Source organism: Rutidosis leptorrhynchoides, chromosome 4 (genome assembly GCF_046630445.1).
Source record: "Rutidosis leptorrhynchoides isolate AG116_Rl617_1_P2 chromosome 4, CSIRO_AGI_Rlap_v1, whole genome shotgun sequence".
In the NCBI taxonomy this organism is placed as follows: domain Eukaryota; kingdom Viridiplantae; phylum Streptophyta; class Magnoliopsida; order Asterales; family Asteraceae; genus Rutidosis; species Rutidosis leptorrhynchoides.
The window spans coordinates 519,573,469-519,590,905 of NC_092336.1; positions in this window are offsets into that span (position 1 = coordinate 519,573,469).

Consider the following 17,437-nt stretch of genomic DNA (forward strand, 5'->3'; position numbering starts at 1 on the left):
GATACAGGATAAATGACAAAGATACACCGTGTTGGTGTAGAATCTCTTAAGATATGTTTGAACAAGTCAGTTAGGGTTCGAAAAATGTTCGTTAGGACTATTCACCCTCGTGGCGAATACTAATGTAATATAAGGAGTTTCTCTATCCATTGAGAAATGTCACAAGGAGTTTCCTTAAACGGAAATGCGAGCGATAAAGATAGGAGTGAAATGAGGACCTAGAATAGGATGAGCTTACATCTCGAGGTTGCCATAACGTGCCTCTAGTTGTCAAAAGTTGAAGTCTGAAAGAGAAACGAGGTAGTACACGTAGTTGTATAGTTCGGGGTTGAACAATAGTTGACCGATTATCAGGAACACAAGGGCGTTAAGTCAAGGAAGAGTGAAGTATCGTTGGATTGTGTGTTATCTTAAATTCCAGTAATATCAGACAGTAACGGTGAAATAACAGAGGTATGTGTGTGGTACGTGATGACGAGAAAGTTGATCGGATCTACAGTTTAGTATTCGAATTCTTCGTGCAAAATAACGAATTTTAGTTACGTAAATTTTGAGTCGAGAGAGTATGCCTTTCGGCGTTCATGTAGAAATATTTCCATGTTTGAGTTCCATCTGTTGCTATACGATTTTAACTAGAAATGTTGGTGTGAAGAATCACGCTCAAGGTTCGAACACGGAGAGGTTTAAAGTTTTCCCTTAGTGAGTTAACGAGTTTAAAAGTCGGGTAACACGAGAAAAGTCAGAAATGAATCTTCGGTGATAACAGGCGAGTTCTAAGATTTTACGAATACAAGTCTGAGTTGAGAGAGTTTCATGATCACGTGTGGCTTGATTTCGAGATTGATTGTAATGCCTTGACCATTAACATCATGGTCTAGAAAATTTGACTTCGTTTAACAGAAATTCTCACTCGGAGAATTTGGTATAGAGTTGCTCTTTTCTCAAAGTTCGAGCGTAAGATGATGATGTTGTTCGTTTGCCTTCTTTACTTGAATAAGTTAAGATGTCATCTATAAATACGATAACAGATTTGTCTAGATAAGTTGCATACGTGGTTTAGGAGGTTCATGAATACGGACGAGCCTTGGATAAATCGAATGGTACTAAGAGGGATTTACAACTAACGTTGCGAGTTCGGAAAAGACTCAGGAGACATCGTCTCCCTTAACCCCCAATTGATGATAACCGGAACGGAGGTCGATTTGGAACATACGGGATTCGTGCAAATAATCATAAGGTCATGGATGCGAGGGAGAGGGTATCGGTTTCCAACCGAAAATTACTCAGTTCACAATAATCTATACAAGATGATGGGGAAACACATTTTTTTTTTTTTATTTTTTTTTTATTTTTTTTTTTTTAAGTCTTAACGTATATCCTCCAATAAAATTTATAGGCACACAATATTTTCCGTTGGTCACTTAAATTGCCTAAGTAATGTCTAGGGGAAAAAAAAAAGGTGAAGTGCAAAGAGTATGAGTCAGAGCCTTGTTTATAAAACGTCTAACGGTAACCGAATCGAATAAACATGAAACGTGAGAATTTCGAGAAGAAACATACCCGTGACTAGTCCATCGTCGTCTCGGGCATCCTAGGCGTTGATGTTGAAAGTTTAACGGCGTGCGTTGGGGTTGATTTTCTTATTTGGGCACGCACTCCTAAAATGACCCGGTTGGCCACATTCAAAACAAACACCCGTCTTGGGTGCATTGTACTCCTTTTGGGCGACGGGAGCGGTATTCCTACAATCGTGGGCTACATGGCCACTTCTTTGACACTTCAAGCAAAATGGTTTGCCACATTCACCTAAGTGATGTTTGTAGCACTCGTTACAATACGGTAGGTGTCCGGTATAACCTTTCTTGCCGTTGGGGATGAAGGGCTTCTTGGCGAGGTTGTTGTAATTGCTTGATTGGGGGGCTTCCCATTTTCTTTTGTTGTCACCCGACTTATCCTCGGCTTTACGTGCCGGCACTTCAATCTCGTCCACTGTTTCAATCAATTGGCGGGCCATATTCAAAGCCTCTTGGTGGTTAGCGGGTTTGGATGACATTACTCCTTGTTTGATGCTCTTGGGGAGACCATCCATGTAAAGTTCAACCCTTAAAGATTCGGGGTTCACAAGATTTGGGCACATCAAAGCAAGTTCGGAGAATCGTTGATTATAGGCCTTAAGGTCGTTCCCGACCGCTTTCAGAGCTCTTAGTTCTTGTTCGAGCCTTCGGGTTTCTTCGCGAGGAAAATATTCGGTGATCATCTTTCCTCTTAAGTCGGCCCAAGAGAGAGCGTGGGCTTCGTGGATACCCACCGATTGTACATACGAATTCCACCATGTGAGAGCGATACCGGCGAAGGTGTGAGTGGAATATCTAACCTTGTCTTGGTCTCGACAACCGCTTATGCTAAAGACGGCTTCCGTTTGCTCAAACCATCGGGTGAGCACAACCGGTCCCCCGGTTCCATCGAAAGTGTGAGGTTTGCACCCCATGAAATTCTTATAGGAGCATCCTTCGTTGAAATTTCTGGCTACATTGTTGTTGTGGTTGTGGTTGTTATTGTTGTTGTTGGAGGAGTGACCGGCCATGGCCGCATCCACGGCAGTGGCTATCATACGTTGGAGGGCTTGTTCGGGAGTTTCGGGAGGAGCGCGTCGACGAGCCATTGTTCCTTCATGACACAAGAATATCGTTGGTTAGTATTTTCAACAATACTAACCGGAGTATGGAATAAGGATAGAGAGAAAATTTTCCTTGACTCGCCCTAAATTCTTTATGTCATAATGTCGGAACGTCCATGTGAATCACCGTAATATAATCCCGGAAATTATATTACCCTGATTCTCATGTGCATTTAACATTACTTCATAAAGTCAAGGTGGCGCGTCAACAAAATTTATCAACGTAAGATCAAGATCGAATACGAGTTAGATATGATAGAAGAGTTCGAGTATAAATGCACAAATAGTCAAGTAATTCCTACTGCAGTCTATATGCCGGTTGTAGTCTAGATTCACCTATGTACCCTATGACTCGGGGTGGACACAAATGAACTCTAAATCCCTACAACCAAGGCTCTGATACCACTTGTAGCGACCCCGACAAATCGTCAAGTGACGGCGTCGTCTACGTGGGTCCCTTTACCTGGTCATAAGTCTTTATGACAACGTTTGACCAAAATATGTCGCCTTCATTTCAAAATAAAGATTGTTTCCAAAGTTTACAAGAATTGTTCAACCAAAAGTTAAGTTACAAGGTTATAAGTACAAATGAAATCTAGGCGACACGGTTTAAAGTAAAGTCAAAAGACGCTCCATGAAATGCATGTATACTCGACATCCAATGCAAGTATCAATTAATGAGCGGAAGCATGTATCACATATCGTGCAAGACCTGAGAAAAACATAGAAATCTGTCAACGAAAACGTTGGTGAAATCATAGGTTTAGTAAGTAAATTGTATTGAACCACAAGGTTCTTTAAGAATTGCTCAACCAAAATCGTTCACATTCCAAAATAGTATTTGTATCACGAGCACCCAATTATCAAGGCTTAACCGAATCTTCCCTCTGAATTTTGAATTTAGTGTTAGAACTTACACTATACATTGTTGAAATTATATTTCATTCACTAACGGTAGCGAACCGTCTGAATGAGGGTTTGTTAAACCCGTATGGCCACACAACATAATTACACGCTTACACTTACACCCTGCAAGTGGAACTAATGATAATTGGATTGAGGACTTTTGTTCAAACTCGTATGCATCTTTGTATTCGTATTTGTTCACAATGTAAAAGCATGAAAAGTAAATAAGTATGAAATGTATGTGTTTCTCAGCCCACGATGTAAAGAATAAAAGTGATTGAAAAAGTGGGACTATGATCTCACCTTGAGTACAAGAGTTAATAAAGTACTTCAAAAAGTAACCGTGTGCAAGGACAAGGCTAGTCTTGACCTAAACATATAGGTTATATCAATAACGGTAAACACAAACGGTCAAAGATGTTCAATTAGTCCTATGGCTCGTTACGACTCGATTATGAAGCATGTGAGTCAAATTGTCAAGTTTCATGCAAGATACAAGTATAGAATCATGTTAGAAAGATTGCATAATTAATTGGTTAAGTTTGACAAAAAGTCAAACTTGGTCAAAGTCAACGAAAAAGTCAACATGTTCGGGTCGGGTCTCGGACAAATTTTCTATGCTAGTTATTCATATATAAGCATGTTAGAACAAGTTGCATGCGAATTGGAAGTCTAAAACATGGCAAACATTTCACGTGAAACGGACATTGGAGACAGAAGCTGGGCACGGCTTATGCCGCGCCGCGGCCAGGCCTGTCGCGCCGCGACAATGGCCGTGGCCTGGTCCCAGGCCTGTTTCACTTGTTCAAGACTTGGTCAATTTTCAAACAAACGCAAAACTCAAACCGTAAACAACTAGAAGACGTATCTTATACCGTTGGAAAGCTCTTTTGACAAGGAACACAACTAAACATGTTTCACCAAACAAAAACATCATTTATAATAGCCGAAAACTCATCAAGTGATCATTAAACGTTCATAATCAAAGTTTCAAGTTCTAAAAACGCATTTCATGATTCGGGCAACCAATTCACATGTATGATATGCCGTTTCGAAGGTAATCAAACACACATTGCAACTAAACACTTATCAACAATAATTCATAGCATTTGATGCACCAAAAGTTCATATAAAGCTTATCAAACCCTAATCCAAAATCACCAAAATCACTAATCAAGTTTATGAAGTTTTACAAATCAACCTACACATCAAATTGAAGCTAGTGACACTAGGAACACATCTAATACTTGCACTTTAACATATTAACAACATTTGATCATCCAAAATCAAGGATTTAGCAAGTAATTTTCATATTGAACTAGTTACACCAAAAACAACGAATCGAGCATACAAATTACATACACGACATCACAATGAGCCATAGACACTAATTAACAACTTTATAAGTTAAAAACATCAAGAACACAAAAATCTAGTGATTTTAGAAAGTTACCCAAACGAGATGAGGTTGGTATGAAATCGAAGAGGAAGATGCAAGGATTCCAAATATGTAATTTGTTTTGTTGTAAGCCTCCTAGATCGAATTTAGATGATGAATGATTGAATTGGGTGTTTGTGTGTGTGTTCTTGCTAGAGGGAAAGAGAGAGAGATGGAGGTGGGAGGTGGAGATGAAATGAATGGATGTGGTAAGTGGGTTGACTAGTTGACCTAGTCAACTAGTTTGCCCCTTTGGCAATCTCGGTCCCTCGAGTTTCAAAGCGGGTGCGGGAATTAACCAAACGAATTATTTTAAATTACACGAGAGTACGGGAGATGTTATCTTCCAACAACGAGAATATTTAAAATGTTACATAACAAAGGATACGAATCTAGATACGAAGGGTATTATTTAAAAAGAAAAAGACGGGCGTTAAAATAATTTAACGGAAAAATGCGGGATGTTACATATGGTACAATTGAAATGGTGAACTGGAAGGGTGATACTTTTAAAGTGAATGGCCACCGGGTCAAACATTATGTTGATGGTCCCCTAGAAATTGAGGATGAGGTTAGCCTCAACTTCAAGAACAAAGCATAAATCAAAATGGGGACGAGTTTGGTGAACGACTCGTTAAAAAATGGTTCACAATTGTAAATAGGTTTGAAATGTGTGCACGATAAATTTTAGTTTGGTACAAAATGATTTACGTTTGGCCTTTAAACACGCGCGACTCAGAAAAACAGGTCAGTGAGTTTTAGTGCAATGGGACGCCATCCCATTTTCCTGGACGCCGTCCCCATTTAAAGACCTGGACGCCGTCCTCCTTTCTGGACGCCGTCTAGAGTGACTGACTCAGAAAAAAATACGTTTTAAATACCTATCCAACCCATTTCTTAACCACAAAAACACATTTTTATCCATTTCTCTCTGCCAAACACGAAACACTCTCCAAAAACCCTAATTTCTACCTCAATTTCGCGATTTCTTCTTCAAATCCAAACTTCAAATCATGTTTTCTAGGGTATGGATACTCCATTTTTACACTTTTCTTTATCAATTACTTGAATTGTATGTTTATATCTATAAATTGGTGAAGGATAAGTGTGGGGTGTTTGATTTGCATGATTATTGTTAAGATTAACATGCCTTAGTAGTTTAATTGCCCATAATGTGTTTATTTTGCAAAGATTACATGCTTTTAAGGGTTTGTTCATGATTTTAGGGTTTGTGGAATTTGAATCCGAATTTAGGGTGATTAGTTCATGATGTTGAGTTTGTGTATGATGTTAATGAATCTTGTGAAGTATTTAATTGTGTTGGTGATATTGATGTCAAATTGGCCGGGTCATTTTTGAATGTTCTTGAATTTTTTAGCATATTGTTGAATTATAATGAACTTATGAAGTATGTATGCTTGATTTTCATTTGTATGGGCCTGTTGAAGTAAATTGATGGAATGGAATGCCATAATGTATGATGTTATAATAGGTCATTTGAACTAAAATTGCGAAAAATGTGTTATGATTTGTGATGAATATCATTAGAATGCAAATTTAAATGTTATGACCTATAACACAACATGCTTGAATCCTTGAGTCATAAGTTGATGCTACATTGTGAAGTTGTGATTTTCATTTTTGAAAAGTTATTAACGGTTTTATGTTGACTATAGTTGACTTTGGTTTAAAATTGTGAACATACGCTTTTGCTTAAATGAGTCATAATACTTATGAACTTGAAATGGAATGATTAAGTTCTCTTACTACTCGGTTATGTTTTAGCTAACATTAACACAACGGTTTCTATGTTCTTTTGGTTTGGTGTTAATGTTTTGCAGGGACATTCAAGCCGAGGAGGACCGGAAAAGAGAGGAAGGACAGCAGGTTTGGCTCCACCATGACAACCACCACCACAACAGCAACATCATTCATCATCATCGTCAGGAGAAGAAGAAGAGGAGGATCGAAATGATCCTCGAGTTTGGTTGACACAGGTTCAAAACGACGAAGACTACACAGAAACATTTGAGACGATAAATCGTAGGCCTATTAATGCCACTTGGTATTTTATCTGGGGCCCATTGGAAGAGGCGGGTATGTGCCGCCATGTTTCTAACTTACTCGCCATCCCCTACGGTAGAGTAGTCACCCACGCTTGGGAGCAAGTTTTCAGCATCAACGAACCAATTTATCCGGTGCTGCTTAAAGAATTCTACTCAACTGTGTGGTTTAACAATGTCAGCGATTATTTGTCAAATGACTTTCTTCGATTTCGTTTAGGGGGTGAGTACAGGGGTATAAGTAGTTTTGAGCTATGCCGAGTTTTGGGTATTTTTGAGGAACTCATCGATACCCAGTTAGGTGAATACTTGCGGGCCTCCGATTATGTTGGCCGGCATGAATTTAGTGATTTTTATTATTGGCGAAGGATTTGTAGGCCGAATGCGGCTGCACATTTTAGATCAAGCAGGCACAGGTACAACGAAATCGCAGCCCGGGATGATAAACTGCTTCATAGACTTATCGCATGCACTTTTAATGCGAGGGTTGAGGGTCACGAGAAAGTGAAAACGTTGGATTTATGGATTATGGACCAAATAAAGCGGGGTTGCTATACCGACATTCCTGGGTTGATCGGTAATTATTTCCTGGCCATTGCTACCGAGACACGGCAACAGAAGCCACTTCTGGGAGGCCACTACATCACCCGAATTGCTCGACATTTTAACATAGATTTCAGCAGATTACAGGAGTGTACGAACGTCATGAAACCATTAAAAAAGGTTTCTTATATTAATGCTGAAATTCTTATGAAAGATAGAAATGGGCATTTGGTACCTTTTGAGGCAGGTGGTGCAGGTGGCGCAAGTGGCAGTGGCGTGCAGCAAGAACAGCAGCAGGAAGAAGAGGTAGAAATGGAGGCACAGACTAACGTTGGTGATCAGGTTCCGTGGCATCCATCCCAATCAAGTTGGGACAGTTTGGTTGGTAGTGTTAATAACATGAGGTTGAGCCCGAACGAACAAAGGACGCACAACAACCAAATGTGGGATAGTCAGCAACGAATGAAGCAACGCCAGATTGCTCAAGTACACAATATGGGATGGAACAGTTATGGTATTGATTGGAATAACCATAACTCAGAGTTGTTTTATTCCAACCCCGAGCAGTACTATGGAACGACACGTCTGACACCCCAATACTACACGGATCCTGAACATCCACCTCCCCCTCATCCGATTTATAACTCTACCGCTGCGTTGCAGGATGCTCGGAACAGATTTGAGCGGGAATATCCACAGGGACGCCCGTACAGAGATGGTTCGGGTAATTATTTTTGGCCGTATGATAACTAGGCCTGCGTGCCTTTGATCATTTTGTACTTTGTTTTGAGACAATTTAATTTATGTGGTGTGATTTTAGACAATATTTGGTTTGTAATAACTGGCTAATTGTGTGGATTTATGAACGGTTGTGGTTGTAAAAACACCGTTCTTTTTATTATAAATTGTGTGGTTTGTTAATTTGTGCAGCGTGATTGAACTTCAAAGACTGGCATTAAGTTCAGTGACATTTGATATTATGATGTGTGTATGATGATAATCACGGAATGGACGATGATCTTATACTGGCAGTAAGTTCAGCGGCATCCGTCTACATGTTCCACGATTTGCAGGTTAAAAATTAAAAATTTCTACAATCACCCTATCGCTTTACCCTCTAAATTTAATCCTTTTTCTGATTTCATGCAATGAGGGCCTTGCATGATCTCAAGTGTGGGGTGGGGAATAGAAATTTATCGGGAACTCGTTTCACTAAAATTAAGGCGTTTATTATAAAAATTTTAAAATTTTCAAGTAGCCTTAAAAACGATTAAAAGTCCAAAAACCATGTTATACGCATTATGATCTTAAAATCTAGAAAATAAATGTTGGTTTACATTTTAAATTATTAATAGTCTTTGAAGTTGCACTATCATTCAATTATTTGAATGAAAATCCTACTAGTTTAGTAAGCTAACTTGTAGGTCACTTGTACCAAAACGAGTGTAAACCGTGAGAGAGCGGTGATTGTATAGCGTGGTCGGAAACCGGATCTCGCGCCAGATCGAAAACCCTAAGGACGGTCCTCATTGTTTCTCCTAACAAGGACAATGTTGCGTCCGACCACTTGATATGACCAATAGGATGTATCTTTTCCATCCTCAAGGAAGTAAAGTCTTCCGAATGACACACTTACTGATTCAATTCAGAAGATGTAGTCCAGACCAGTTGTAGGGTGACAAAAACTCTTGAAAAGTCATTACTGACATCGACTGGAAATCTACCAGGCCTCAACATCAAACAGGGAAACTGGTAGTCAAAGTTTATCTCAATGAGGGAGATTAACTAGTAAAATGGGGGGGGGGGGGCACCATGTATACACAAAATGTTAGTGATTTATCAGATCCCCGGAAGGATAACCTCCAGAAAGGTAAAATATCAGCTTTTAAGACTGATAAACCTCAATCTTCATGATTGATTTAACGGATTAGATGATTACCTCATAATTGTCAATGATGTCCGGACGTAATGTGTATCCTCCTAAAGCACATTATTTTCTACCGACATCTCGTAATGTTAGGTACCGTGGGAGGGATTGGCTTGACCAATAGCGGGAAACCCGCACTCATTTTTAAAAATTCAGAAAATCCGATCAAAATCGGAAAACGTGCATAGTATTAAAAACTAGCATGATATTTTCAAAACCATAAAACATTTTCATAAGATCCTGATTTCCCTAGGGTCAAATTTTTCGGATACTTGGCTCTAATCTCCCAAAAATGTGTGTGTGTGTGTTTCCATTGTGTATATAGCGTGCGTTGTGTTTTCAATAAAGTGTGCTATACTTAAAGCGTGTGTTTCCATTGTGTATATAGCGTGAGGTGTGTTTCATATCAACGTGTGTGTTTCGTGTGCTTCGAGTGATTCATGTAATGTTTGTAATCTATATTGTGTGATTATGTTTGATATTGTTCTACTTTGTAAAGAAAGAATTGCTTGAGGACAAGCAAGGTTTAAGTGTGGGGTGTTTTGATATTGCTCAATAACATCATATATATCTATCGCAATATCGTGTAAAATGCTCTAGAATCGAGGATAATGAAGGCGTTTCTACAAGTGATAATCCAAGATGCGCAAATTTGTATCGGAAGAGTGATTTACAAAGAGTTTTGATGATTTATGACATTGGTTGATCCCGATACGACTTAAGGTCTATTTAGTGCTCTAAAATGGTAAAACAAAGCTTCCAAGGTGTTAGGCTTCGTCCAAATAAAAGAGGATTGAAAAGAAAGCGAAACAGTGGATTTCAGCATATCTGGACGCCGTCCGGGGTTATAGGACGCCGTCCAGCCTCTTGAAACAGGACGCCATCCTGGATTTGAAGATGCCGTCTAGCTCTTAAGGACGGGACGCCGTCCAGCCTTTTTGGACGCCGTCCCGTAGTAGGTTTCAGCCGACTTTTGTGCTTTTTACCTACTTTCTGCACTTTAAAACTACTGTTTTGAGGGACTGTTTCATAACTTACGAACCAGAGAGTACAGAGACGATTTTTAGGAGCAAAATTGGAGAACTCCAAGCTCTTGGAAGAGGCTCAACATCAAGACATCAAAGATCAAAACCTTCATCATCCAAGAACTCCTTGTTCTTGTAGGTTATTCCTTGTTCTAAAACAATGATTTCAGTTGTTAATCTGATTGTTATGTTGTCTGTTACCATGATTGTTGGCTAGTTTCTATAATGTTTTTATAGATTAATAACCAAGGTATTGGATGTAATCTTATTGATTGAATGTATTATGTGTGATAGATTAAAGCTTGAATTAAGAACCATGCTTATTGCTGTTAAAATCATTTGTATCTAGTTAATTGATATGTTGTTGATAAAGAGAACTCTTGTTGATGTATCATATTGATTTACAATCAACTTGTCTTAGATTGATTGTTTACTAAACCGGGCCAAGGGGGTAAACTAGATTAAAATGGTTAAACAAAATAGGAATGAATTGTGTAGAGCGAACGCAAAGACAATTGTTATTCAAGTCTTTGATCTAGCTAATCAACTAGTCACAAACGAAAAGGTCTAAGTAATAGGGAACCCTCACTTAGTAATTCTAGTTTGAGTACTCGCTAAAGAGAACTCTTGGCGGGTCGATTTAGGTGATTAGCATGCTTATAATAGTTATTTGATTACAAATACAAGAACCATAGTGAAAAGGGAACCCTTGATCTTGTGATTGTGTTTGCGTGTTTATTCAAGAGAACTCTTAGTGAACCTGTTAGATAACTTACACACATAATTATTCAATCAGGCCTTAATATCAAAACTTACATCCAATACCGAGGGTAAAATATCTAGATGAACATTTCATCTCTTTGATTTAAATCAAAACTATCTTACTTGCTTTCTTTGCATTTATTTTCATCTTATAAATTTAAAAGACCAAAAATATTGTTTTTACATTTAACCTTATCTGATTTGGCTAAATCGTTAAATGGCCACCAAAACATAAAACTTGTACCTTTAAGTTTCATTTACTTAGTTAATCATAATATAGTTTCTAATTCTAGTTTGGCTAATACAACTGTCCTTGGAACGATACACGGAACTAAATCAGTTACTATACTACTACACGATCGGGTACACTGCCCGTTAGTGTGTAGAAATCTTTAATCGGTATTTTTCCATATTATTTTATACGACAATTTATACGACACTTCTCGCACATCAATTCCCATAGATGTCCCAGAGCAAGCTGATTCGCGAAGAAAATGGAAGATCAAATGAGAGAAAGCTCTCTTTGTGTTGAGGACTTCAATTAGCAAAGAGTACATTGATCATGTTCGTGATGTAAGCTCACCAAAAGAGGTTTAAAAAATTCTTGAGAAACTCTTTACAAAGAAGAACATAGCAAGGTTACAATACTTGGAGAATGAGTCAGTAATCTCAAGACAAAAAGGTGTGACAAATATTGAATACTCTGTGAAGGTTAAAAGTATTTGTGCTGAAATTTCGGAAATTGATGATAATGAGAAGATTAGCGAATCTCGGTTGCGTCGGTACTTGATTCATGGGTTAAAAAGGAGTATGTGCCTTTCATTGCATCTATTCAAGGGCGGTCTACTCAGCTCCCGAATGAAGAATTAAAGAATCTTCTCTCTAATCAATTAGAGGCTTTGGCTAAGGAAATGGCCAAGAGTTTTGAGTCTGATGCAGTATTGTTCTCGAAAGGGAAGAACCGCAAGAAAATATTTTCATCTAACAAGACAACAAGGAAGCTTCACTCAGTAATAAGAATGAAGAGGAGGAGTCAAGTGAGGATGAAAGTGAAAACAAATGAAGGAAGAATTTCACATGTTTCAAGTGTGAAAATGTCAGGCATCAAGAAATTATGTCCATCTAAGGTTACTAAGGCAAATGTGGCTCACAAGGGATGTGAATGTTAATGGAAACTGGAGCATTGTCATTATGTTGAAGTTAGTCATTCGGTTAAAAATTCTCATGGTTAAGGCGTTTCACAAAATTCATAATCAAGCAATAATGATGCTGAAAAAGGAGTTGGAAATAAAGAAGTGGGTGTAAAACGAAAGGTATGGTGTAACACCGACCATTTTTTTTAAACACGGCGGAAGACTTTTTATATTAAAATCACAACATTTAATACATCACAGCAGAAATCCACATAATTAAGTTTAAGTTTACATGACGTTGTTACTTATTACAAAATACATGTTACAAAAGTCCACATCAGAGTTCACACGTCAAACATGTTTTCAATACTAACACCCATCCAAACTAGCAGTACCTAAACCTGCAAGGGTGGAAATGTTGGGGATTAGCATAACGCTAAGTGAATGGAATCTATCTAACAGATATAGCTTAAGCCACACACAAGCTATATACTAACAACAACACATACTAACTACCAACTAGCATACAATAAGACAATACGAGGATCGGTGGCTTGTACGAGCACACGACTCTCAGCTGATCGAGCCTGAGTCTACCGATAATCCCTGCTACTCAATTCACAGTATAGTTATCCATATGCAGGGGATGCATCGTTCACACTATACTCCACAATCAGTAGCCTATGGACCCAACCTCCCCTAGGCACGGTTGACCTCATACGGACTCTAACCTCTCCTAGGTACGGTCTCGAGTCCCCAGTCTCCCTAGGCCTGACTGGTGCCATTCACACAGTGTACACATAATTTACACACAACATCAGGCATACTATATTATTCTAACATGGCAATCTCTACACTATGCATGGTAAAAGATTCAACCACATTAGCAGGATATGCTACTTAAACTCTATCCGAAGATAGACCCACTCACCGATTACCAGCTACAGCTCTGTTATCTTACTTCTGAGCTTATTCCTTATTCTTATCACCTGAGAACAACACAACGAAGTCAATATAAATATCTCAATCAATAGTATAATCAAATCATACTATAAACTAGGTCATAACATCATTTCACAAGTCCACAACGTAACTCCATTCACTATTGTCAAACAAGTACGTGGAAAACGGGACACACAAGCCAAAGCCTATTTTCCCGCCCCAAAAACATTTTGATCCAGCTTCTTAAAAGTTCATCATTGAAAATTACTCTTCAATACGATTTCAACGATATTTGATTCATCAAAAACGGAGTTACGGTTTGAAAGTTATGACCAAAATAAAATTCTCAAAATGCTGAAAAGACACACTACCCAACTCGGTAGTGTGTGTCATAGACACTCGACCGAGTGTGTAGACCACACGGCCGAATGAGTAGAGACACTCGACCGACTGTCTTTTCAAAAGACACACTGCCGAGTGTGTACACACACGGCCCACTTCAAAAGACACTCGACCGAGTGTGTACACACACGGCCCACTTCCAAAAGACACTCGACCGAGTGTGTTCTTGAGCTGCTGAAAATTGGAAAAGTGACGGGTTTGAGCCAAAAATCACCAAATCTCGACCATATACTCATTTTAAACCTCAAAACTCATCACATCTTGTTTATAAAACCTTTTGGGACATAAACCCACAAACATTACATCAAAACAACAACAAATTAAGCAATTTTGACCCAAAATCACACTTTTGTAAAACCTAGCACAAAAACTCCATTTATACACAAATTCAAGCATGAAAACTCATGATTCTTACCTTGTTTGAATCAGTAAAACACAAAGAATCGATTTCTAACACAAATTAGACTTCAAATCGAGATTTAGTGAATTAGGGTTCAAGAGGAAGAAGAAGTTAGGTACGGGATGTAATTTGAGAATTTTAGAGAGAAGGAGAAAAATGAGCTGAACCACAGCTCTCTAGTCACTTAATTGGGTTAAAACCCATACCCCTCAACACACGGGTATTTATCAGTTATCTAAAATCTTTCGTGCCTCGTTAGGCGGCCCTAACGGAGTCCAAATTAAATAAACAAACCTGTTCTGTGACCCTTGTCACAAACTGGTCTTAACTAAATAATAAAATAACACTATTCACATAATTAAAATAAAAGCATATAAAACACATAATAAAATTCTAAGGGCAAAATAGTCCACTTACAACTAGCTCAGATTCCAGTCTGTTACATATGAAAATCAACAAAGAAGAATAGACAATGCCCTTGCATCTCAAGGATATTAAGGTGGGAATGATCAACATTATAGAACCATAAAGTTGTCAAGATGCATTGAAAATTGTTGATTGGGATTTTGCAGTAAAGGGGATTGTTAAAATAAGTAATGCAAAATCAAGTCCAAAGTGACTGGCTCAATCCCGGTAGAGATGAGGTGTAACGACCCTGGATTTTCCAACGTTTATTTATTAATAATTATTATTAATACTTGTGATTTAATGATTGTATAGTTTATATACATTTACTTGTTACCACACTTGACTTTAAATGCCCGAAACGTCTTTGTGACACACGTACTTTACAAGAATAATATTTTTGAATATTATTTAATTCATGATTAAGTTTTATTAATCATTTTTAATTAACTATGGTTACTAGTTAATTACTTGGGCTTATTTATTTAACTTGTTACTTACATACATACTTGGGCTTTATAATTGTACATGGGCTTAGAATCCCACCCTACACACTTAAATGGATTAGTTGGCCCATCTTTCATGTAAGTATTACATTATGTAACAACTAGATTAATTAACTTTGTAAAGAATCTAGTTACAAGTTACTTACTCATCCTTCCCATGCAAACACCCTAATAACCAACTTTTAAGACAATTACATGCATGAACTAGTGGTTCTTTTCCTCCCTCTTGATCCCTTTTGGCCGTCGGCCTTTGTGGCCTTGGGGAGTGTTTTTTGTTTCAAAATTTGTTAACATATCTACTAGTTTCATTCACATTTCACACACACACACACACTTTTACTTGCAAATTTCTCTCAAACTTCTCTCTCATTTTCTCTCATTCTTGTAAGTAACTTGAACAAATCTTTCTTCCTTTTCTCTTGACCAAAACCGAAGCAAAACACCTTCATCATCATCATTCTTTGTTTGTTGTTTGTTACTTGATCTTAGTTGTTGATTACTTACTAGTTACTAAGAACCAAACTCTTTAGTTTGTTCTTCATATTATCTTGTATTTACAAGAACACACAAGAACTAAACTCTCTAGTTTATGTTCTACACTTAATGTTTTAAAGATTGTAAGTTCATGTGTTGTAAAGTCATACTTGTGTTCATGAAGTAAACTTAAAGTCTACTTTCTTAAAGATCAAGACTTTGGTTTGAATCTTTAAAGTATGAACAACCATGACTTGTTACTTGTTTAAATTAGTTTAATTCTTCATTTCCTAGCATCTTTAATTCGTGATTATGGTTGTTGTTGGTCAAGTGTTACTAGTTAACTTTGATCATGGTTCGGATCTAAGATTTTGATGTAACTTTGGTTCATCAAGCTACTTGCAACACTTAAATGAGTTGTGCTACATGTCTTAGACTTACACAAGTGTTATGATGGTCAAACCTTGGTTAAGATGATGCAAACACATCAACGAGTTGTACACTTGAAGTTATATGCATCAAGGATGAGAACCGTGATAAGCATCGAGCACCAAGAACCCACCGGAACCTACTGTTTACTATTTTATGGAACAGACCCCAATACCTGGGCTACTGTAAAGTTGATTTTCAGTTATCTCTGATCGAGTAGATAATTTTTCGTTTAAGACTCGTCTTAATCCGAGTTACGGTTTAGGATTTATGGCCCTCCGAGTGTCACTATGTCTTTTAACGTTGTGCTGAAAATTCTGACCTACTCGCACTTAGACCTTCGCCACGGTCAAACGAAGACGATTTTGCTTCTGGAATTTTTACCACAACTAAAGGACTCATATACGGAGCCATGGCCACTGGTCTCACCTTATTTCAGTAGGTATAGAGGCCGTGGTGACTGATCGAAGTCAGCGTTTGTTTTAAACTCTTTTCATGAACGAAACTTACTTTACACCTTTTGTTTGATGATGAATGATGATGACCTTTAAGACCTAATTTACATACATTTAAACCTATTGGGACGATTTACTGACTTAGTAATATTTGTCTTAGGTTGAGGACTTTCCGGACCTACGTACTTGCTTACTTCCCGACTCGACTTTACTACTACTTTACCACTGTGAGTTATAGCATCCCTTTTTACTTTAACTATTTTGGGAACTGAGAATACATGCGCATTTTACGTTTTACACACTAGGCACGAGTACTTAAACTTTATATATGTGTGGGTTATACAACGGCATAAACATTCCCTTTAGCTCGGTAACGTTTAGTCATTGGTTTTTGAACCGGTGAACGCGAATCTTAGATATGGATCCATAGGGTTTGACATCCCCACTCGGGCTACTAGCGCTAGCATTTAACGGGTGTTTAATACTTCGTAAACATACGCACTCGCCAAGTGTACTTTCAGGGGGTTATAAACGTTAAGTTAGTTACCAAGTGCCCACGGTTAAACATATACTTTATCATATTGTTTGAAACGCTCTTTGTAGCACTGAAATCTCGTGGCCTACCTTACATACTGTTATACTTAAACTATAGCTCACCAACCTTTGTGTTGACGTTTTTAAGCATGTTTTTCTCAGGTGCTTAAGGTTAGCCGCTTCCGCTGTTGTACTAGTCTTGCTGTAGACACCCGCTGCTTTAGAGATGTCACCGCATGAACGTTTATCTTGCATTCATAAACATTATTACTTTTGAAACTATGATTTGTAACGACCTATGGGTCACATACTATTATCCTTGCTTCTATTCATTGAAGCATACTTTTGGATGTAAAACATTTGACGTTGTTTATGACGTCACCTTTTATCATGAATGCAAACGTATTTTGAAATAG